The sequence below is a fragment of the Anser anser genome (assembly GCF_964211835.1).
Source record: "Anser anser genome assembly, chromosome: 11".
NCBI lineage: Eukaryota > Metazoa > Chordata > Aves > Anseriformes > Anatidae > Anser > Anser anser.
The window spans coordinates 20528230-20552737 of NC_139732.1; the positions used below are offsets into that span (position 1 = coordinate 20528230).

The 24508-nt window shown below is 36.5% G+C and overlaps 1 long non-coding RNA gene across 1 annotated transcript in view; it reads left to right on the forward strand.

Moving 5' to 3' along the window:
• Positions 1 to 519: 519 nt before the first annotated feature.
• The window catches only part of LOC310879894, a 59365-nt gene continuing 35376 nt past the window's right edge, over positions 520 to 24508 (forward strand). Inside the window, exon 1 of the long non-coding RNA XR_014571220.1 lies at positions 520 to 2164. This is a non-coding gene — a long non-coding RNA (uncharacterized lncRNA). The remainder of the gene's footprint in view (positions 2165 to 24508) is intronic.

The window sequence follows — 24508 nt, forward strand, 5'->3', positions numbered from 1 at the left end:
ATAATATCTAAATTTCCCAGCCCTGAAACTTTAAAGTTTAGCTCATTAATTTTGTAACTGTTGGCCCTCCTGTACTCTTAATTTAATAATAATAATAATAATAATAATAATTATTATTATTATTTTCAAATTCCAATGCACTTATATTATTTCCTCTGTTGATTTAATCAACTTTTTAAACTTTTTTAATCAACTTTTTATTTTTGAAGACGCATCACTTTTCTTCAGGTGGCAAGTCAAACACATTTGGGGGTCTTCATGTCAGGAATTATGCAGGCAAGTAATATGTAGTACATATCTTCTAGATATACAGTCTAATCAGAAATTAGAAGGATAACAGATATAAAGGCAAGGTGCTTTGCCCAAGGTGTTGCAGCTCTCGGAGCTAATATGTTTCTTGCTCCATTTTCCAAATCTTTTGGCCTTTTCTGGATATTTTCCAGCCTTCTCCTTGGGTTTATTGTTCTCTTATGGAGGAAAAAAAAAAAAAAATCTTTGCTTTTCCATTTCCGAGTCTGGATTGCAGGAGTGCTTTGTCTGCTTGTTACATTCATCTTCTTGCTTGCTGTGAGTACGGGTATGGATAAAATAGCTCTTCAAGATATCTAATCAAATTTTCTTTGAAATGGTCTTCACATTAGAGGAAGGCATTTTGTCTCCTATTGTATAGCTTCACTGAAAAGCAAGTGCATTTACACCCTAATCCTTCATTTAAGCACACTATTAATTCTGTCCAAATGACCTGTTGAGGCATATATATAAATTGAAAAGAAACTTTTCTCTGATTATACAATCAAATATATAGGGCCTTGTAGTAATGGGATCGTGATGAGCACAGTTAAATTGATTTTTAACAATAGCGTGTTGTGATAGGGCAAGAATAAACTAAGCAGTTCTGAAAGTAGCTCTGATGCTGAGAACGACATCCTGACCCTCGTGTCGGTGCCTTGCGAGCCTGTGATCTGATGTCCTTATGCTTGTTTATTTTGATCTGTTTAATTTTCGACTGAATTTGCATTTTCTGATGGATTTTGGTGCATGTGGGTATTAGGTAACTTGTCAGATCATGATCTATCAACCTGATGTGTTTCAGTGTTTCATCCTAGTTACTGACCGAAGTGTGCTACCCGTTGGTTTTACTAGGAAATAAATGCATATTTATTGCTCCAAGTCTGAGCTTTTTCTGATACTCACAAGAAGCCAGCACTGGGCTGGCTGCAGGCAAGCTGGTCTCTGTGTTGATGGATAGCTGTGCCGCAAAAGCTTTAATATAAAGGAAACATTTTTTCTCCAGAATGGATATAGAGATGAGGAAGGCCACTGAACTGATGGATTGAAACTGATGGAAATATGCTGTTTTGCTGTTTCTACAGTTTGAAGGCAGAAAAAGCTTGTACAACGTGGGATAAATAGCTTGAATAATGTAATCCTATTACTTTTTATATGTCTGTGTAGACAGTGCCTGTCTTGAATCTCACAATTGAAATACTAAGACCAGCAGCTTTTATCTAAATAGGAAACAAAGGTCGCATTAACCACTGCACCTAAAGATTTCCCATTTAGATTTAAGGCTACATTTTGACAGATTAGAGAATGCCAGCAACACACAAAGCACTTTGTAAAAGGTTGCAGCGGTTAATATGCTGAGTTATTTTTCTCTGATTCCAATAGACAAAATCATGGAGTTCTTGCGTGAGAGCTTTCTGCAAGGTCTGTTCTGCATTCGGCTTGTGCCATGCTTTGCTTTTTCTGTTGCCTTCATTCCCTCAGGACGTCCGCCTCCTGAAAAGTGCTTCTTTAGCAGAAGCCTTTGTGAGGCTTTAAGTTGATCCTTTTTGTTGTCGTTGTTCTGGTTTCTTTGTTTTATTCTTTGTGAATACTTAGCGAGAAGCCACAGTGGATTTCATAGGTTTCAAAAATTCTTTACTTATTTTAATTAACACTCAAGTCCTTTGTTTAAATGTTAAATGCTTTTCACTTCTTCTAGCAATATTATCTGCTTTTAATAGCAGGTTGTTCTTGTGGTGGTGGTGGTTTTAAAAACAAAAAAGCAGGAAGCGGGGTCACTTGACAGAAGTAGGAGGCAATTACAGAAGCCCTTCTATCAGCAGGTGTGAAGGGGCAGCAACACTTGGCAGGAAGGGAGTGAGCCAGCTCTGCTCAGGTCAGTAAACTTGGAAGCCAGCTCAGCTGCAGCCAGAAGAGCAATCCTGATGATGGCTTCACTCTGTTCCCTTGAGACACTGCTGCTTGAGATCTTAGATTTTTTTCAAGAACAGTATGAAGCTGCATGAGATTTCAGTGTTGTGTTCAATTAGTTCCAAGGATCTGTACAGAGAAGATCACATTAAAGAACTTTTAAATAAAAGATGGATTATTTTAGGGACTGAGATGGTACTAGCTTATCTGGAAACATCACCGTATATTAATTACTCAAGACCTTTTGATGTAATTCTTATGTCTGGTTATTGAGATTCTCAGTCTTACTAGTGTTTTATTTCATCTTCAGTAAACTATTGCAGGTGTACCCCTTAGTACTTTAAGCATTTCTTGCCATGGATTTGCTATCAGCATATTAAGAAAATAGGTACTAAAAAGCAGTCAAAAATGAGAATGAGTGTTGCTAAGAGTTGCATTTTAATGAATGCAACTTCACCGACTAGTGAAATCTCTAGTACATGAGCAGCTCACTGAGTGCTGAGATACTGGAAGATAAAGACTTTTTATTCAAATTCTATAAGCCATGCTTTTAAGAAATGTGGGTTTGTTTTCTTCTGGTATGCATTGCAACTTTTTTCTTTTGTAGAAACAAATAAATAGCTAAGCCTGAAGATAGTTACCTTAGACTTGCAAAAGTTGTATTCCTGCAAACGTCTATGGAGGTATGGGCAGTGTTCCTGTGTATATGTACTTGAAGAACCCCTGTCATCCTTTGCAAATGATTGACTTAATTTCAGTGTTATAGGTCATTGTAGTTCTTGTGTGTTTATTTATGCAGAGGAAATAAGTTCCTGATGAGCAGGTTTGTATCTTTTATGAGCAAACACAGTGTTGGTTGAATTGGGAGTTTTCTGCAGAAGTGTCATTTTGATCTACGAATCTTCACTGTAATGAGTGCAAAGAATAAAGCCACCACAAGAAAGAGATTAATGAAAACAAAATCCAGCTGTAGTAAGAGACCAGCAGGAACAGTCTTTAGATAACTCTGGCTTCAAAAAGCTGACAGTTTAATTAAAATCATTATTGGGAACACTAGGTAACACAGCTTTGCATTTAATAGGAATGTTTTGTAAAAACAAATGTGTGGCTAGCCAGTAACCAATTAATTTAAATTTTGAAATGGAGGATAATGGATATTAGTAGGCATTTTCACCATCATCCTGCACTGTTTGGTGTCTAGCCATGTTACAGGCACAATAAGATGGTGGTCTGGCTTTGCATTTTTCAGTCATGCAAAATTGAGTCATTTCAATGTTTCAACAATATTTTGGATGCTACTGAAACAAGGCTATTGAAGCAAAGCATATATATACTTAAGTACAGAGCCTTACGTCATGACAAGAAAAAAAAAAAGGAAAAAGGTAATTACTTGTGTGTTTTTCTTGTCCTATTAACGCTAATCAAGGATGTGCTTACTGTCTTGAATGCTTTTAATAAAAACCTGAGTTTCAGGTGGGATTCATTTGGGATGCAAGATGAAAAACTTTTTGAATAAGAATATTGATAGCTTCCCTTCAAACCTCATAGACAGTTGTTTCTAAGCTTATCTTTGCAAAGTTCATGCAAAGCTTAGTATATGTCTTGCTTATCTTTTGCATGTTGTAGTGCTTCAGAATACTGCTTGACAATCATTTACTTTACACCACTGTGAGTGAATAAGAATTAATCCAGCTTTACAGCGAGGCTGAAAGAACTGAGGCTAAGGGATTTCCTCAAGGTCATCCAGAAGATTATTGGCAGAGCCAGGATTAAAACTTACTTTTTAAATCCTAAAAGATGAGAATTTGTTACAGGGCCTGAATTGGTGGGGGAGGCAAGGGGTGGGAGAGGAAGAGTCTCTTATGAATATATTAAGCATATTGAAACACTTTCTTGCAAGAAGCTTGTTTCTGCCCGAAGAAAACCGTGTAGGCATACGAGAAAAGAATTGAAAATTTTCTCTTTTTTTTTTTTTTTTGTCTTTCCTATGCAATTCATGGTGCTTAAGATTAAGTGTTGGGGCCAAAGTCTTCAAAGCTTCCCTTCTCATCCCCCTGGTAGGTAGGTCCCCTTGGAATTTGTGTTCACGTAAATGGGGAACAAGAACTTGAGTCTGGCTCAGAAGAGATATTTATATATGCTTTATTTTTAACCTTCATGTAAACTGCTACTGTAAGAAGATTAGAGTCAATCTGGAAATTTGACTTTAAAAAGAAGTCTATGTATACCTCTGTTTTGATGGTTTTAGTTGGCTCTCTGTCAAATATAGTTTAATTCTGCTAGGGAGATGGCTTCTAAACAAAATCTGACTAGCCCTAAAAAAATCCAGAACCTTGAAAGGCACACATATCATTAGTAGGAGGCTTTCTTGTGTGCACGCAGCGGGGGTTAGATGCCAATGATTCTTTGTGATGTTACTATAGTGTGTGGCTTTCTATTTATGCTGTAAAGCGTGTTCGTATATCAGGAAGCTAAATGAAGGGAGAGTCTTCATTAGCACTCATTTTCCCCCTGTTTTTCTAGGCAGTCACAAAACTGTCTGTTGTCTGGTTCTGAGTTTAGCCAGAAGTCCTAATTAAAAAGAAGCATAAAAGCTAAAAGGGTGTCCAGGTGACTTGTTAGGCAGCCGAGTATACCACATGCCACTGAGTCCACAGAATGCATATCTGTGGAAGCATTGACAAAACAACAGTACGTGGGCTATTTTGATTTAAAACAGTATTGCACTTACTTCATGCTAAAACACATCTAAGGAACCAGCTTTACAACCTTTTGTAATACTTCTTGAGCAAACCTACAGAGCATTTTTTTGCGTCCATTTAAAAGTTTTTAAACGGACTCCTTTTCAACCTCCAGTGTTTATTCTAGTTAACTGCTTCGTAATGTATTTTTGCTCTTCCTTGTAAAAGAGTCTTGGATCACAGGTCCATCCTTGTGATTCTGGAGGTAAAGTTCCGGTTCTGGTAGGTTGCTCTACTAAGGGAATTCCTTAGGTGTTTTCCTGCCGAGGTGTGCCACAGAATTTCCCTACTTGGGTAAACCACAGGCAGCATAAATAGCTCTCAAACTCATCCAGAGATCAAATGACCAGTTGACATCCCTTGTTGCTCAGAAACACCAACACTTTTCAATGACATGCAGTTATTTCTAGTACTATGCCTCATATGAAGTAGCTTGACATTATTACTGCATATTGGAGCCAGAGTTCAACCCAGACATCAAAACATTTGTTTATTCATGAAACTTGTAGTTGCCTTAAAGTTATGCAATAATTCAGAAACCAATCCTGAAAGGATAAATATTTCTGCTCATGTGAGGGAAGAGCTGCATGGAACATCTGCTTGTCAATTGCTTGAATTTATTGTGGCCAAATACTTAAGAATTTTGACAAAATGAACCCCAGGAGAAGCTATTCATCTTCAGAGAGGTCTTTTGGTTATAATTTTATATGTATAGAAACTCCATTAGCTCACAAATGTAATGGCATCATCAAGCTTTGCAGATCCTAATAACTTCCTGGGGATTCCTCTACAACTAATTTGGGGAGGTGATCTGCGGATTTGGCATGAGAATGCTGTAATGCGCAGTGAGCTGAATCTGTATATTTTTGAACAATGTGTTACTGCAAATTTCTGGACTTCAGCGCACTGGTTATTACAGCACATCTGGAATTGACTGCTCTTTCAGGCAATTGTGAGAGCTTGTATTCTTCCTGATAACTTATTTAAAAAAAAAAAAAAAAAAAAACTTGAGGTCTAACCATGTCATCTAACTGGGCAGAGATGATGACAGGTTTTTCTGTAATTTTGAGTGGGACCTTCTGGCTTTGTTCTTCTTAAAGTATTTTATGGACCACTATGAATTGGAAAGTGTTATACCAAAAAAAAAAAAAAAGGCTTTCCCAAAAATATTTATTGCACTTGTGGCATTTAATCATAAGCGATGATGAGTATGTACCTGTTGAACTTTTCTTTTGCCTGGGACTTCAATCTGGATCATAGCTCATTGTGCTGAAGCTAATGCATCTTGCTGAGGTTTGCATGTACTCAGTGAGGCAGAACTTCGCAGCTGTAGCTCATGAATGAACCATGCTGTAACTTTTTGGCTACCCATGATGTGTAGAAATGGTTTCATAGTAAAGGAATTGTTTCCTGAGGCCTAGACACAAAGTCAATTTGAGGAGCCAGCCATAAAGCTCAAATCTCCACAATTCTTTAAATGTATCAGTAGTTACCTGATTTCTGTTTGAAACAGAAGCACTTTCTAGGGATACAAAAAGAAAATCGGTCAAAAATAAGTAAGTCTGCTAAGACATTTATCTGCAGGGAGAGGTGCATTACTGGCTGGTATGCTTATGTAATATTTACTTCATTTATAAATTCTTTTATAAGCAGTCTTTTTCCCACCCTTTTAAGAGTAACATAATCTCATTGTACTTAACTCTGTGTCATACATTTGCACCATGTACTGGGTGCTTCCAAAAATGTGGTGGAGATCTTGACAAAAGAGGAAAGAAGAAGTGGAGGAAAAAAGACTAAAAAGTAAAAAGGTTTTTAAATCAGGGAACTGTCAATAACATCATGCAAACTAAATTTAACAGCTAATTTGCTGGTGACATAAATATAATCCATGTAATTCATGCATCTAATACAATCTGTCACTTGTGTTTGAGGAGAAAAGCGAGGCAGCATCTAATATGTGGAAGAAATGTGAGTTTGTAAGGTGAGTGACAGAAACGTTCATTACCTCAGTTCTTTCCTATGGTGCTCCTCCCTTTTTCAGGGAGAAATCTTAAGAGTTTGATCCTAATGAAGTACCAAATTATTACGTTGAAGGATATCTTTTTTTTTTTTTTGACGTTCTTGTCAAAACTTAAAATTGTTCCCATTCAAAACCAACCAAAGAAGAGACAGAGATTCTGACTTCATCCCTGTCCAAAGACAGGAAAGAGGCCATGTGCTGTTTGAGATCAAAGATAAGTTGATATCGAATGTGTAAGTTGATATCGAATCTCCACCAGTCTTTCCAAATTCTTTCCAGATTATGTACTGGATACATGTAGGGGAGTAAAAGGCTGTTACGCGGTCTGTGGCAGATGAGAGGCCATCCAAATGCTATAGAAGACAACTGTAAGGATGTGCTGCTATAAAATAATTTTAGAATAATGGTACAGTTGCAACTGGAAATACAAAACAGGAGTGAAGAAACTCTGGGACATTGCAAAATACTTGAAGCAAAACCTAACAAAATTTCCAAATTGCTACTTTATTTTTCTATTGCTTTTATAAACGACATATAATGATTGGTAGTACTGAAACTACAGAAACTGTGGTACAGAGCAAAATCCTATCAGTTGTAGCAGCAAAAATTGTCATAAACTTATCAAACCAATCCCATTGTAGAGAGATCAAGACACTGACTTTGGGTTATGATTGTAGCCAAGAAATGAGGGGTATAAAAAGAGCTGCCATAACTCATATTTTGGCTAATATTTCATGTTGCACTGTGGTTTGTTTTTTTGCTCCCTTGTAGGGTTTTGGAGGAGTGGGAAAATGGAGCATACAACAACCTTACAAAGCTGGTTTCTATAGCTAGGGATGAATTTTGAGAGTGACTTAATATCATGGCTGAGGGGAGATATGACTCTTCCAATTAACTGCATCCTCATAACAATATAAAAAGCTGCTGTACACAATTGCATGAAAAGAACTTGAAAAATGTGGTGTAAAATCCTTCTTGCCGTGACAGTCATTAGTTCCTGTAAAAATGTTTTCTATTTATTATATGTTGGCATTTGGGAGCGCAGAGACACCATAGCACGCTGCAGACAATGTGATATTTATGTGATGTGATAAATGCATTTATCCACAGGCATTTTTCTATTGGCTTAAGAGATGCTGTTGATCTACAAATGGGAAAATGTTCTGCTTGCAGAATGGTCAATGGAGGAAGCAACTTAGTACCTCTGCCTCTTTGTTCATGTATATTGTACTCCTATTATATTCTTTTGTTAAAGCTAATGGCTAACTCTCTTCTGAATTGTATCTGTGGTACTTAACAACAAAGCGTAATGAAGACAGCATATTGTCCATAAGCTATTCTTCTAGAAACATGGAAGCGCTGAACTTGCTTAGAGGTTTTTTAAAAACAATCCTTCTAGTTAAGTATTTTTAAGTGTTGCAAACACTCAAATATTTAAGCTTGAACAAGCAGTTCCAACTTTAATCCCCCCCCCTTTTTTTTTTTGAAATATGAAGATGAAACTGGAGACGTTTTGTTTCAGAAAATAATAAATATAGATATTTTATCCAGTTTTACATTCGCTATTACTTTGGGGAAAAGAGCTCATTGTTCTATGTCTGCATAATACTTTGTTTTTCGTTATCATAATCTAATTTTGTGTTGGCTCTTAATATGCATCCCTGTAAAAGCATCACTTTTGTACCAATTTCGTACATATCTCATGGACTTAATCTTAAATGATTATTAAATGGTTTTTTATTTATCAGCATGGCCTTTAAGATCCTCAGTGAGATCTGGAGGCTTTTGAGTTATAAAAACAAGCAATAGCTGCTTCAGAGCTAGGAATCTGAGCAGGTAGCTTGGGGAGGAGGGGGGAAGTGCATCTACTGTGTAGTTATCACTACTTGGGACTCTCTCAACAGAGTATGTCCTCATGAGAAAACAGTTCTGCCAAAAAGAAAACATTCCACAAGTACATACGAACTTCAGTAAAACTTAGTTGTGAAAGAAAAGTTGAAATGAGTCATTTCAATAAATGTCAAAACACTTCATTTCTGGAAGAGAATACCTTGGATTTTTCCAAGTGTGTTAATTTTTGTACTATATATTTTAAAATATAGTGCTGAAATCTAATATTTCTCTTGACTCAAAATGCCTGAAATGTTAGTTTTATAGGAAACTTAGAGTGTCCCTTGAGTGAATTGTGATGAAAATTCATTTCACAATTGATGTTTTTGGTGGCTTTGACTAGGAAAAAAAAAAAAAAAGGAACATATTGTACTCTTAAACAGGTTTCTCAGGTGTTTATACTATTTTTGCATGGAATTCACATCTTAGATGTATGCAAAAGCAAAGATCAAAGCAAGGTATGCAAGGGAAAAAAAAAGTCAAGCAGGAAGAGATCAAGTGACATACTGGTAACCAGAATAAGGTTAAAACGTTAAAACTAGGCATGCGGGACAAGTTGGGCAAGGCTAGACTGAAAAGATGTAAAGGGTGGCTGGAACAACCAGTAATAGGAGATAAAGAACACTGCAAATCAGTTTGACGTCAGTGTCAGAAAGCCATTGCTTTTTTTGCTTCAGTCTTATCTGCATTTTGGAACCTTTCGCATTTCTAACAGCCCGTGCTGAACATTTTATCATGGTGTTAGAAACTACTTAATATTTTAAAATCACTGAACCCCAAACCTATACTAAACCATATCTTTTGAATTTTTTTTAAGCCTGTGGAATGTCTTGTTCTTGATTTAATAAAAAGGATGAGCTCATATCTTGCTATGTCATCAGGTTAAACCTTTAAACATAGATTGCCAGGTTTGTCACAATCGTTGCCAGTGAACATTTAGTATGTCTGCAGTGAATTAAGTATATGCGACAATAAGATATTAAGCGTTGGGAAGGAAAGCCAGACTAGGTGAAGTCACAATTCCCCTGTGCCCCTTTTGTGTATGACTGCCAAAGCTTCTCTCTGTGCTTGCTGTAATTCCAGCCGTTAATGCAGTGCTAATCACAGTAAGGGAACAGCTCCTATGTGGTCAGGTGTGGTAGGGACCAAACCAGCTTTAACACTTTCATGTTTGCTTCCAATCTGAGTTTGGTGATAGGTTGTAGAGGAGAATGTGTTGATACTGTTTCAATAAGATGACTTCTTCAGATTAGGTTTTCTCAGATTTGATGAAGCCAAATAGAGCATAGAAAATGATAGTAAAAAGTCATTTTTTATTATTTCACATTATTTCTGCGAAGCTCTTTTTATTATATGCAAAATAATTTGCAAAACAAAATAGGGAACATTGGCTGAAAATACTACTGATGCTGCACTGTGAAGTCAGTCGCTACTGTATTCATTGGCTGAATTTCCAATTCTTTTATTTTCCAATGTGTGCTTTGGATGAAAATAATGTATGTGCATTTCCCTAGTGTTTGGCTGAAACAAGATCATATCGATGTAGAATCACTTCTGACTGGCAAAGCACTCTCTGTTAGTGTCAGTGATGGGGAAATACGAAGTGGTGTATGTGGTTTTATCACTGACTGTTGGTTCATCTTAAATGTGGCTGCATGAAAATACAAGCTCCGTTGCGTGACTTGCAGGAGGAAAGCATAACCGAGGGAACCTTTTTAAAGAAAACCACCACCAAGTAAAAAATTAGGATTGTTTTTTGCTTTCTCTTTGTTTTCAAAAAGTCAAAGTTAAGCGATGATTTGCTTTTGAGTCATATATCCAGAAATGTCATTTGAATCTGTTTCAGTGACCATGAGCTGTTTATTCTTCAGTTCTTTGGCTTAGCACCTTATACTTTTGTGAACAATTACATCATCAGGGAATGATGAGATGGCAGTAAATGATGGTTGCTCTGCTAGGATTCAGGTCAGGACCCCTTCCAATAGAGGTGATGCATCATGGAAAGTCAATTCGAATAAATCACAAGATTTTCCAGAGGAAACGTAGCCAACCTGTCCTAGGAAAAGTGAAATTTTCTTAAGCCAGATCTGCTCCAGTCATAAAATCATTTTTTTCTATTGCCAGTTTAAGTCCCATGAGGTTGTAAAACTTGAATGTGGAGCAAGTGTTTGAAATTCAGGTGCAGTTCAGTTTATTATGGAGGTTTGGAATTTGGGGGAATAAACTATCCCTTGATTTGGCATAATCTGCGATGTTCACGAAGCCTTTCTCCAAAGGGGCTGGTTATAAAGAGTTTTGGAGAGCAGTTGTCTCAATGATCATAATGTTCAAGAGATTAAAAAACAAAATAATATTCCTGAGAGCACTAGGGAAGTGAAGCCAAGTGAATTATAAAAGGCTTTCCTCACAATTGCTCTAATTTTGTAGAAAGTGCTATACCTCTTGTAAGAGATGTCTTGTGTTCAATTCACATCCAGTGTTTTAGTACCAGACCAAGAGAGTTATAATTTCCTCCCCCAGAGGATAGTAATCTCACAGCAAAATATATCATGGGTAGAAAAAGAGGTACTAAGCTAGAGAAAAAAGAAATAAAATAAAATAACTTTTTTTCACCTAAGCATGAGAAGAGGAACTACTGTTACAACAATTGTATTCATATGGAAAATCTAGCTACAAGTCTTAAAAATTTTCTTGCTTTCCAACCAGTGAGAAGTCCAAAAGCCAGACTACATTGGCTTCAGTTTGTCTCCACTGAACCAACTCTCAGAACTGTTCAAAAGAAAGCTATTCCTTTTACTCTGAAATTGAGAGGTGCTGTTTATAATTAATGCACAACGGCCCCCTTTTGCAGTCAGTCTTTGTACGTCTTATTGAAGAGATTATATCCTTCCTTTCTTATGGCCATGTCTGAAAGCCAACAGCAAGCTGTGGTCGTTTGAGCCTGTGGTTTTCGAAAACCTTTTAAACAGTATGACTTATTAGAATGGCTCATCCAAGCTCAGGATATGTGTTTGTTGTCTGCAGAATCTCAGCTGTACGTAGTGACAGCCAGGGAAATGAGTCTAACTGGCCGAAGTGATACTTGAAGACCATGAAATTTCTTAACTTCGGATGTGCATCTCTAGGAAAGTATTCAGTCACAAAAGCTGCCCAGAAGGGGATATAAGTATCACTTGTACTGGTACGGTGTTCATGACCAACTGGCAGAAGTTTATGAAGAAATAAGCCATTTCTTATGCTGATGACTACATTTCTTAGAACTAACGGCATCTGTATGGCATCAGAAAGTCAGTTGGTCATTAGTTTGTATACCCCTGCCAGCTTAACACTGTTGTTTGATTAAGTTTCTCATGAGAAACAGTAAGACTATTAAGCAAAACCATACAATAATAGATGAATTCTCAAGAAGTAGTATGATTTAAATTAAGTGACTTTTCTGAAGTGTAACACAATTTTTAAAGCACCAGTTAAAACAACATTTTTTGAATTCGCCCCTAAAAAGATGGAACTTGCTGAAAACAGCAAGAAAGGTGAGAAAAGGTCAAATCATAATGCAAATTTAATGTTTGTATTCCTAGCCAAACTTAATCAGGCAAATGCATGTAGTTTATTTTTTTACTTTTTTGCTTTTAATTATATTGTGTGACTGATGATTTGTGACCATTGTGTTACACAACCCATCGATTAATTAAGTCATCCTCTGCTCGTTTTTTATTATACTGTCAGTTAACAATATTTTTGTTTGGTTTTAATTCATAATATAGACTTGAGAAAAGTAGTCTACAGACTACGCGGTAACTTTCACTTTTCTGAGTAAGAGGGTGATTCCTAAAAATTCTCACAGCAGGTGGGAGTAGTTTTGTGTTTGGAAAATACAAATACTTCGAATGGGAAGTTCCAGATAAACACCCTGCGTGAGCATTTTAACTTCTCAGGTAGCAGAGACACAGGATCTCTTGTTTTGGAAAGACTTTTGTTTCTCAGTGCAGACAGAAGGTGGTCATTCTTGGCTTTGATTCGTTCTTCTACCTTTTAGAAAGGTAAGGCCTTTTCCGTGTTATAAACGCTAAACATTTCATGTTTGAGAATTCAGTAATAAAGCAGAATCTTTAAATTTGTCTTAATGTATCAAGGCTGCAAAGAGAATGAAGTAGCAAAAGATTCCACTTTTTTATAGCTCCCAGTTATTCTTCACTGTTACTACAGAGAGCAAAGCTGCATTTATTGCCTCTTAGAGCAATACATTTTATGGTTATGTGACAGATGACTTCAGGCAGCACAATACATTTTCCTTTCCTGAGGTTTTCTTATGTGTGCATGTATGTCTGCCCTTAAAGGGAAGATGGAATTATCAAAAGGAATTTCCAGAAAAATAAATAAAATCTCAGGAAGGAGTAGAGAATGGTTCTGTCTTGAAATTAAAGTGAGAAAAAAAGCAACAAAAGAAATGGTAAGTACATATTAGAATTTACATTCTGGTTTAACAGTAAAGCACCCAAATGAGGAAAATCTAGTCTCAGATTCTTAAGCACTCTAGGTAAACATATGCAAACTGCCATTTGAAAGACTCGGTTGTCTTTTGTTGACAATATAATCTCTTCTTTAATTGATAATCACAGTTACACTTAAAGCAAGCAAACAAAACCCAAACATTTGAGAATACTTACCTCTCTTCAAATTTACCACTGATCAAAGCTATCAAAACAATTGCAGAAATTGCTATATTTATTACTTCGTGTCTAATTTTATTTACGGACTCAAACTGCTTTGTCTAGCTGGAAGTAACTCTGTTTGCCGGGTTGTGGGATTTTTTTCCAAACAGGCCCCAAAGTCTATGTGACACAGTAGGTTTCCACCACTTTGTATTGTAGGCAGAATCAAAACAATATAACACAGACTCCTGGAGTTTTTTAGCAAAATGAGATCAAAACCCTAGACGAGACAGAACTTAGGCCTGAAGGAGACCAAAATTAGAGAGAATTTATAATGTTGTATGGGTTTGTAAGTATCACTTTTCCACTGTTTGTAATTACATAACTAGAGCTAAAGGCTTGAAAGTATAGTTGAGGACATGGAATTTTTCTGTGTTAAAGGAGAAAGGTCCAAAAGTAATCTTGACTCCAGGTTATGTTGATGTTCTTGTATGTATATGAAGTGTTGCACTGAAAAGTGTTGATTCCAATACATAATGAAATTGAAATGATGGTTTATGAAGGAAAAAAAAAAAAAGGATGTATACATGGGTTCCTTTTTGATAAGGAGGTCACACATTGTTTCTTCATTGTTTTACATTCTTGGAAGAGTGTAAGTGTCTGGTAATTTGACTGACAGTACTGAAGAACCTCTTAATTGTTCACCTGAAAAAATATTTTCCTTTCTTTTTTTTTTTGTATTTTGCAGTTCAGATTAGTGCCTGCTTCTTTCCACTGCACTGCTTGTCAGTTTACAGATAAATGGTTCACTTCCTGCCTGCTCTCAGATTGATAAGTCACGACTGAAATGCTAATAGCAATAAGAAAATTGCAAGGTAGCTTGAATGGCTAATGTATAGAAACAAATGTTTTGTGATTGTATAAAAATCAGAAGATTGAGCTGAATAGATTCTTTTACTTTTAAATTTGCAGTCGCAAGTTCATTGCTTAGTGCGTAGAGGGAGATGATAGTCTCTTACATGTAATGGTGTTTCATTAACTTCCCTATTTATTCAAATTATGCTTTTACTGTTAGAGAACTGTTATGTTTACATTTACATTTTATAGTCTTATGTTTACTTAAGAGAATAACTTGAAAACATTCCACAGATGTAACAGCACTGAAAATCTGCCACAATCTAGTGAGAAAGTGCTTAGTTAGGAAATGTCATTTAATCAAAACCATCCACACTGGGGGGGAAGCACTTTTATGATAATAAAGGACAAGCTGCTGCATGACCAGTGTGCAACTGGAGAGTCAGTGTTTGTGCTTTCATTGGTCTTCGTGGGTGGGACAGTGTCTGCAAACGGTTAAGGCATCTGAAACAATATTTTACTTCAATAATAACTATAAAACCTGTCCCATCAGCTGCAACAGCAGAAAACTGACTTGGTGAAATATTCCTCTTAGTGGTTGGAAAAGTACCTTGCTGGTACCATCATCAGGAGACTTTGGGATGGGAAAAGAAATCCAACCCATCCCTTATTTGCAGAAATCCAGAGCTCATTTTTTGTTGTTGCTGTTTCTTTTCGCTTGTGCATACTCACTCCTCATCCCTCTTTAGGGCATCTTAACATCATTTAAAAGGCTTGTGGGAAGAGGCATCACTAAAAATGATACAAAAACATGTATTCTGTAATGAGAATGTCAAATCTTACCTGAATTACTGGAAGTTTGTAACCCCAGAGATGTGGCTTTGGATGAAAAACAGGTTGTATGGGTGGTATATTTATGTGTAGGGCTTAATAAGGAAGATATTTACATGGGTACTAGTAGAGCATTACACGAGTTGATGTATCAGTGCAGATCGGATGATGCACTCAGTATTTTCTATATCAACCACAGTAACCTTTGTTGTCTTAAAGCAGAACAGAGTTATCTCCCATGAAGCTACTTTGCTACTGTTAGTCAGATTTCTTGTTTATCAAAGTATGGTACCTTAAAGTCAGAATAAGATTATCTTACATTCACTCAGAACCTTTCAGGAAAAAGTTCCCTTTTTCCAATTAGGGTATGGGAAACAGCCTATCTGGGAGTGAAGAGAACTTGACAGGTTTTTAGGGTTTGTAAGAGCAAGGAATGTCACATACCTGACTCGTTTTGATATGTAATACCAACTTGACAAGAAAAAATTAAGTGTTGGATATACATTAGGTCTTTCAAACTTTGCTCTTTTGTTTTTTTAAATTCATTCAAAATCATGGTTTTTACAAGTCTGGCTGCGGAGCAGAGTTTTAAATTAATGCACAGTACTTTGCTTGTATGCATGCCTTGTGTTTCCTAACAGTAATGAACAACAGGAGGCAGAATAACATGCGATCCTTCTGTAGAGTTAAAAGCAAATACCAAAATATGGAACACAAGACAGGGGAAATCCTTGGCTCCTACTATGAATTAGTTGCTTCTCAGATTTTTTTAGTGAGTAAAATACATAAAAGGTTTATTATTTTCCTCTGGGCGGTTGGTTACTCTCCACTTCAAAAAGCTGAACACTTTCCAGCACTAATTTAGCAGGACTACTAGCAGCCTTGCTATGGGATTTTTTTACTGAGTAGTTCCCTATTCTTGTGTAGCATCCATCTCTGTTCACTTTTCTTGACTTGCGTGTGTTGTTCTAGTCATTTAAAAATTTCTCTTGAGACACCATACAGATTCATCTGTCTTTAGTATACAGCATTTGAACTGACTCTTCAGGCTATTTGAAGTATTAGATGATGCAGAGATTGCCAAGTCAAGATTACTCAAGTTAAAATGTGTTAGTTTTAAACCAGACAATGTAGTCTTAATGCGTAAGCACAAGATCAATTTTCTATAGAAATATATTTGTGTGTGTATATATATATGTATGTATATATTTATATATATATATGTTTTACTGAGAAGAAGTAGTCTGTGCATTGCTTATAGTAGAATTTGATCTGTGGATTTCAGGCCAGTGACTAGGATGTAAAGCTGAAGCTTGAGCACAGAATGTGTAGATTATACTTGAGTTACTGGCTCAAGGCTTTCCAACTTCTATCCTGGACACTTGAGTCTCCAGTTCTCTTACTGGAGCTGAGCTGCTGGGGTCTGGTGGTTGGAATCTACCTGCATGAGGGTTTTTGACAGATTTTAGGTGTCCAATAATTATACGATGTGATTCCTGTGACTATCTGTTAGAAACAAAGATGTAGTGACTCTCTAAACATATATGTGGTAGCCTATTTTGCCAGTATTTTTAGTAGCGGCAATGGCAAGTAGATTATAGTATGCTGGGAAAACAGCTGAATTAACACTGAATGGAAAAATAATACTTGAATGTGAACTTGAGCAAATCTGTTGTGCTCAGAGGATCTCTAATGCTAGTTTATGAAGGAGGGAAATGAGCTTTGGGGACCTTAATACTTGACTTTAAAATTACATTTCTAGTTCCTGGGACCGGTGTGTTCATGGTCCTTTCAGGTCAAGCTGCTGTAATTGTGTAATTGTCTCCTCAGCTCTACTCTAGCTTCTTGTGTGCATCTTTCTTCAATCAGTGGGAGGGTTAAAGCAATGTATTCTCTAAACGGATTCTTAGGCATTTTATCTGTGTTAGAGCAAGACAAGTAAAGATCATATTGGATAATTAATTATAAATTGAGTCGCTTCTCTTACAAATCTTCCATGTTCTCATTCCCAAGGAAGGGAAAATCTAGAAGTATTAATTGATATTTCTAATTAATAACATTCGTAGATGAATTCCAAGCTATGAATTTTGGCCAAACTACTCATTTGGGGTGTCAGTTTTCTCTGTGATTTGTTAGTGAATTCAAAAGGTCCTTGTTTTGCATTTTGGCTAGCTTGCTGAGTCTTTTTAAAGCAAAGTGAGAGTTGAAAAGTGCATTTCTAGAACATATTTTCAAATGAAATATCATTCTTGTAGCTTCAGGCTTCATAAATATTTACAGACAAACCAGTATCTGTTAGAAAATACTTTAACAGATATTACAAATGTAAGGAGAGAGAGAATTAATATGCGATACTTTATCATAAAGGCATTTGCAAATAGATTCTTGCATTACTCCACTTGTTGTGGTTATTTGTTCTTTTTACAGTGGAGCAGACTAAAATTCTTCTTTCAATCTGTTTGCTGCTGTTATCTTTTGAAATGAATTGTGTTCCCCGTACAGCACCCACGATCGATGCAAATACGCTTTGATATTTTTTTTTTCACAAAGCAACTGCCCATAAATATCAGAGTTCATTGCCAGGTTAGTACATATTGTACTACTGATTTTAAATTGGAGGACTCGCTTGTAAACACTTTCTTTTTGCATTATCATTTAGCAGTAGAATGATGTGATGTTCCACTACCAGTTTATTTCCAAGCACAGTTAAATGCTTGACCTCCATCACCTGAGCGTAAGAATCCCCTTCCCTAATTTTTTCACGTATATAGGACTCTCTTTTGTGTTTTGGATTGTGAGGTCCCTTAAAAAGAATGCAAAGATTTCCCATTTCTTGATGAAACTGAGATTAAATTGAGAAATCCCAGTAAGAATGTTATATAAATATAGTAGTTAAATTAACCTTTTGCAATTACTTTAGAGTTTAAAAGGGCTAACTGTGATTCAGCTGCAATATTCCCAAACTGTATTTGAGATGTACTCTGTCTCGAGAGGAAGAGTGCATAGTGAATGTGAGGTCTTGCTGGTCAAGCTACTGGTCTTCCACCAAAGATAAAAATATGCACTTCAAAGCACAAATGGCTTCTACTTTCTGATTTTCCAAAGAAGCTTCTCAGAGTTTTTAAAAGAAATTTGCACAGTGTCAGTAGTTAGGGAGATAAAACCCAGCTCACTGAAATTCTCCAAGCTTTACGCTTCAGAGACATCATCAATGCATAGTAAGGGGAATAAGAAAACTATTTTCTTACCTCAGTGCAGTATCTTGGCTGTTTTTTTGTTTATTTGTTTAAGTGAAAAGGTGCCCATTTCCCAAATGAGGGCTTGTCTCTACCAGCATCCTGCTTTATTGAGGCACAAGAAGCTACTTTGAAGGCTCTTTTATCACTCAGATACTACTCATATATTTGCATCTGTTTCATAATGTTTCTTCTCCTGATTTGTGCTATTTGCAAATGATATATGGGTTTATCCCAGATTTATTTTCTGTAGATAGCGTTCTCCTGTATTTATTTGTTTTGTATTTCTTTCCTAGAGCAAGTTAGTATTCATTAGGTATTCAGTCCCAGGTTATTGTCTCAGACAAGACTCAGAGTAGAGGTTTTTGCCTTTGATGCTGAGTATTTATTGTTTCAGAGTTGTAAAGGGACTGTTTTTGCTGCTTTTTTTTGGTTGAAATAAAGGTTATTCTACTAAATCAATATCAAATCTGACAGACCTGAAGCAGGTGAGTGCATGGAAGCTCAATATTGAGAAAGTTTTGACTTCAGATTGGGATTTTTGAACTCAGAATTATAATGAGGAATGTAAGTGGTTGTTTTTATTCCCAGATTTTCATATTAATTACTTTTTAAAGCTGTTTACTTATACAAAGATGACTTACTCTCATGACAAGATCTGAAATGTACAGTTACAAATCCTGTATTCGTATTCCAACATAGTCTACTCATGGTCCTTAACCATTTTGTTAACCATTTGAAAAGTCTTTGAAATGTTACCCACTAGATCACTTCTACAGACTCGACAAAGCTAGGAAGTGGTGGTTTATTCACTTTTATGCATCCCTAAATTGTCCATCTTGTGCTTCAGACCTGGCAGGGAATGTAGGTAAAGGCTATATTGCACGAATAAGAAGCAAACTTGGTTTAATATTTACCCTTGACTCCTCTGCTGCAAGTAACTCCTCCAGTTTTAAGGAAAACAACGTCTCTACTTGATATAACTCCTGTGAGCACTGGAGACCTTTTCTGAGGGATGTATCTCCCAGGATGTGGATGTCACTCAGATTCTAATGAAAGCTTTTCCTCTGATTCAGATTTGTATGAAGCCTTGTAATTGAGGTTTGGTCCCCGATGCTTTAATGTTCCCAATGCTTTACTCTGAAAGTAGTTTGGCTTTTTCCTCCCTCTTTCAAAATGCTATTTCCTTCATGTTGATATATCGACTTACTTTCTTTGCCTCCCACCTTCCAACTTTTCGGGCCTTGTTGAAGGGAGGTTTGTTTATGAAGAACCAGAGTGCCAAATACTGTGCGACTTTGAATGCTGGAGGAAGCAACACGAGACAGAACTGATGAAGCAAATTTATGCTTCCTAATTCTGTGGCAGTGTACCCACATATCCCTTGATGAAAGGCAGCTCTTTAAAAAATAGATGTCTTAGGAGAGCTCTGAATGAGCAAATACAAACCCGTTTTCTTATTTTTAAAGCTGTTGGCTTTTTTTTTTCCTGCCTAGCTCTTAAACTTTTCCAGCTTTAAGATGGAAGCAGTTTTCCTTTTGTGCAACCTCCCCTCACACATGATGGAATTTTCCATCTGCCCTCACCTAAGCACTCCAATGCCTTATTTATGCCACCAATAATTTTTGAACTGAACTGAAACAACAGCACTTATTGCCTCAGGGAATGGGAAAGCCTTTCAAATGACTTAGCCCCTGTGGATTATCAAGCCTTATTGTATCCATATTCCTCCTGTCTGCTAGTGAGGAGCATCAGATTGCATTGTACAGATGTTTAGAGCCTCACGTTCAAGTAATGATGAGATTTCATTTGGCTGCATAGTTCTACCCTGCCAGTTTAAATCTACTTTTTTTGTACACATTTTGCATCAGTGTATTGCTTTCTCTTCTGCATGCAAGGGGAAAAATTAGGAAATTAAACCCCACTCTTTAGCTGCAAACTTCCTCTATGTCACTGTCTTCTCTTCTCATTCAAGGTCCCAAATCATGTTTTAGTTTAACTGTAGCATGCATGGGAATGCATGTAAATAAATCTATGGTTGCTTTCGTGGTTTTTAACAGGTAAAAAAGCTGAGCTTCTTCGAGTAAGCATATGGAGGAGGATCACATAAATGAATTGTAACTTCCAAACTCAATTTCATATTTTTTGAAATTAGATTACTTGCAATGTTAGATTATTGCAGGAATTGGATTTGGAGGGTACCTATGGCTGAATCTCAGCTGTTTATAAAGCAAAATCAGCATTCCACATCCATGATAGCTGAGGCAGAATGGTCAGCCCAGCCTAAGGGCTTCTCAACTCCTAACCACACAGTAAGTCCTCACTGTAGGAGACACAGAATGAATTGAATTCAGGACACTGTGAATGAGTCCAGGATAAAAACCCTGCTGCCTCAATACTGCCACTGCTGCCTCCTACCTGGGAGAGTAGAAGCAATAGACAGTTCATAGGCAGATCAGTTTCCCAGTGTGCATGCATATGGCCAGACTGAAAGAATTATAACTGTAATAGAGTGCTGAAACACGATAAATCTTTTCTGAAGAAAATATTCAGTGACCTGCGTCAAGACTATTTTTCTTCACTGTTTTGGTTAGGAAAAGTTCAAAGTTAACTTTACAAACTTGCGTTCTATTGACACAACGTTGTTGTGTTCAGCACTGTGATTTTAGCAAACTAATCGACTTAAGAATATTCTACATTGCAAAATTATTAAACATTTCCTATAGTCAGCTCCCCGGGGTTTTCCAGGGCTTTTATGCTTACATAAGAATAAAGCTTTCATCATAAGACCAAAGGTGTTGTGGTGGGGGGGGTTTAAGCACCAAAACCTTCAAATTCAGTGATGTTGTCCTATTGAGTGCCTTGTATTTTAAGTAGGTAGGTATTTTTTCATTTGTTAAGTTTCTGCTATTCACACAAACATTTCCTCTGAAATCTTTTATTTAGTGATGGTGGCACCATAGTGTTCTGGGCATTAATTTGCTGCATTGCCTGAAGGAGCAACATTTACTTCCAGGGAATGTTTTCTGGGTAACATTTTTCTAACATTTCTATTATATCATTTGCTTGGTAACAGCAACAGCTGCCAAAGTCACATCAGTGCCAAATAACAGACAAGTTGTTATTAATGAGATGCTACTGAATTTGATTCCATTAATTTGTAAAGATATTATTTGGTCTGAGCCTAATCTTTGAAATCAGTTTTTTTTTTCTGCTGCACTTAGAACCTTACTGTCAACAAAGTTTTGGATAATTTTGCCTTATGGTAGTAGCTAAAAATGTTTCATCCTTAAAATGAAGATGCTTTCTCAATATCTGCTTTACTGAGGACTAATATTGGACCAAGAGTTTGTCAAGTTTTTTTTAATGCAATACTAGGTTGAAAAAAACTTTGAAAGCAGTCTTTGGCAATGACAGTAGTGTGGTGTGTGCTAGAAGTGATTGCTTTTGTTTTGGGGTAGAGATGAGGCCGTTCTAAAATTAAGCAGCAAACAAAACCTGGAATGAATTAATGCTTCGTTTTTAAAACAAACAAAGCAGAACGATGATTTTATATGTTAGAAGAATGATGTCCTTTGATAACAAAGTTAGACTGGCTAATAGATTAATGTGACGGATGTCTCTCTAGCTTTTTCTTCCTCTGTGCTGTAAATAAAGGAATACTCAGGCATGGCCAGCATGGCGTTTTGCTTTTACTGTTCTGAGGATTTGCCTTTCTGGGAGTTAGGATCACATCAAATCCTTGCCAGAGGTAATAAAGTGAACAAAGAACTCTGTTGTTTAGCCCCTAGAAATGTATTTGTCCTGCTAACAACTCCCAGTAGGTGTCTGTAAAAAGTTTGCCTGCTCTGTTATGAATTGCAGATGGGAGGAGAAGAAATATGAAGATGTGATTGAATGGAAGATTCTGGAAAAACGGAGTCTGTTGTTTGACACAGCCTCTGGCCCACTGCCTGGAGATGTAATGTTTTTTTATGATGGTAATCACCTACTTGACGAGATTATTGATCAACGGGCCTTAATGTCTTGTGTAATGAGCTCATGAGCACTAATTGTTTCAGTATGGATTTTTATTTGGTATCAAGGTAGCTACTGAAACAAGTTTGGTAGTTTATATAATTGATTTGTTCCAAGAGATCCAAATGCTGAATCAACTAACAGTAACATATTAAAAAAAAACAAAAGTAAAATTAATCTTAAGTCTGCCAAGCAAGCTGCTTTCTGCTATAACCTCTTTAATACGAGAACTGTGAGATAGATCAGTAGTAGGATTATTTTAAATGTTCTTGAAACCATCTTTTGTCTACCTTCTCTTCGTACATTACGCCTTTTAAAAATAAAACAGTGCTTATTCATTAAATCCCATAATAAAAATGTTTTCTCGTACAACTGTGCATACACAGTTCTGATGCAAAGGCTATCAGAATAATTGAAATCTACCTACTACCTTGGAGGGCTTTAGATCTGACCTGTGTAATAGTGGTGGCTGTCTGCATGGAGGGAATTAGGGGTGCCGGGGGGGAATCTGAGTATTTCATGAAAGTAACCCTGGGCGTAAGAATGTGGCAGCTACCTCCTTGTACAAATGAACTCGAAACAAATGATTGCAGTTTGCTCTAAAATGTCAAAGCCCTGACAGAACCAGTTCTGAACACATACAAGAGCATTTAGAGTTGGCTTTTCATCTCTATAATTTAAATGTATGGTTCAGGGAGGGCTTTTGTTACAGAATTGTTTCCAATTTGCTGACTTTTTTTTTCTTTCCCCCAAAAGGTGTAAGCTTTGAGCACTTTTCAGATCAGGTAGTATAACTGCACATCCATTGGGTTTTGCATGAACCTAGCAATTGATTCAAAGTTAAACAAAAGATGATGCTTGTGGAGAAAGGAAATTAAAATTTTATTAGGTTCAGCAGCATCAATCCTGATATATTTCCCACTTTATCTTTCGACCTGAATTAAAAATTGCTCTTCCTCACTAATCTTATTCCTTTATAACTCACTTGAAAAATGTATATAAACTTCAGGTGCTCAGCGGTTTTTGCAAATGTTGACCCGTGACTGGTCAATTTAAATTGCACCAAGGTCAGATCTACCATCCATAATTCATCTAACGAAATGCCTCATAAAATCTGAAAAATAATACACTGAAAGGTGCAGAGGGGACAGGGCCTTTCTCAGCTGTTGAAAAAGCAGTGAAATGTTATGGTATTTCTCTTCATAGAAGCAATAACAAAAACATTTCTAACCAATAATTTGACTTGATTTTAAATTACATTCAACTTGATTTACAGTGAAGGTGTCTTATGAATATATTATGTACGTAATGCAGAACCGGGTGTCAACCTGGATAAATAATGTGGTGGCTGTTCTGATTTTTCTGTAAAATAATCTCTGCTAGGCTTGTATTTCTGTGCCTGACTGCCAGTGACAGTAAATAGTGATTGGGACTAAAAGCAAAAATATGTTCAGAGAAAACAAAAGCTCTCAAACCTACTTGGTGGTGTTTCCAGAATAACAGTAACATTTGTTTTATTAATATCATTACACTCTAGTGTCTTCTCAAAACATGTCAGATTCATCTTAAACTGCTATTTTTCTAGCTCTAACTAAAAATTGTGTTTTACGAACAAATATTTTTTTTTTAAATGCTTTTTTGCTCAAAAACTGTTCTGGAGTTTTATTAAATTATGCGATTAAGATGGAATGTTGCAACTTTTATTAATGCATTACCTGTATTAAAATGGCTAAATGCCATTTCCACTTACAGCCTGGATTCATTGGGGTTCTTCTGAATTGATGCCAGTTTAATTGAGATCAGTTGGGGCTTCTGTTGCTCCCTGAGGATAATTGCAGCTAGCTCTAAGCCCATTTGTTGCTATGTGATGAAATAAATGACCTTTCCCTGCAGTTGCTACAGCATATTGTAAAAACTCACCAATCCACTCAATACTGGCTCATGAGAGTGAATTCATATATATGTTTTAGGGTTACCTGTGTGCTGGTTATCTCCTGTGCTTGTCTGTGGAGTGGAATTAGAGATTTTTAAATGTGAAGCATAGGGAGGTACCAATATTTTTTTTAA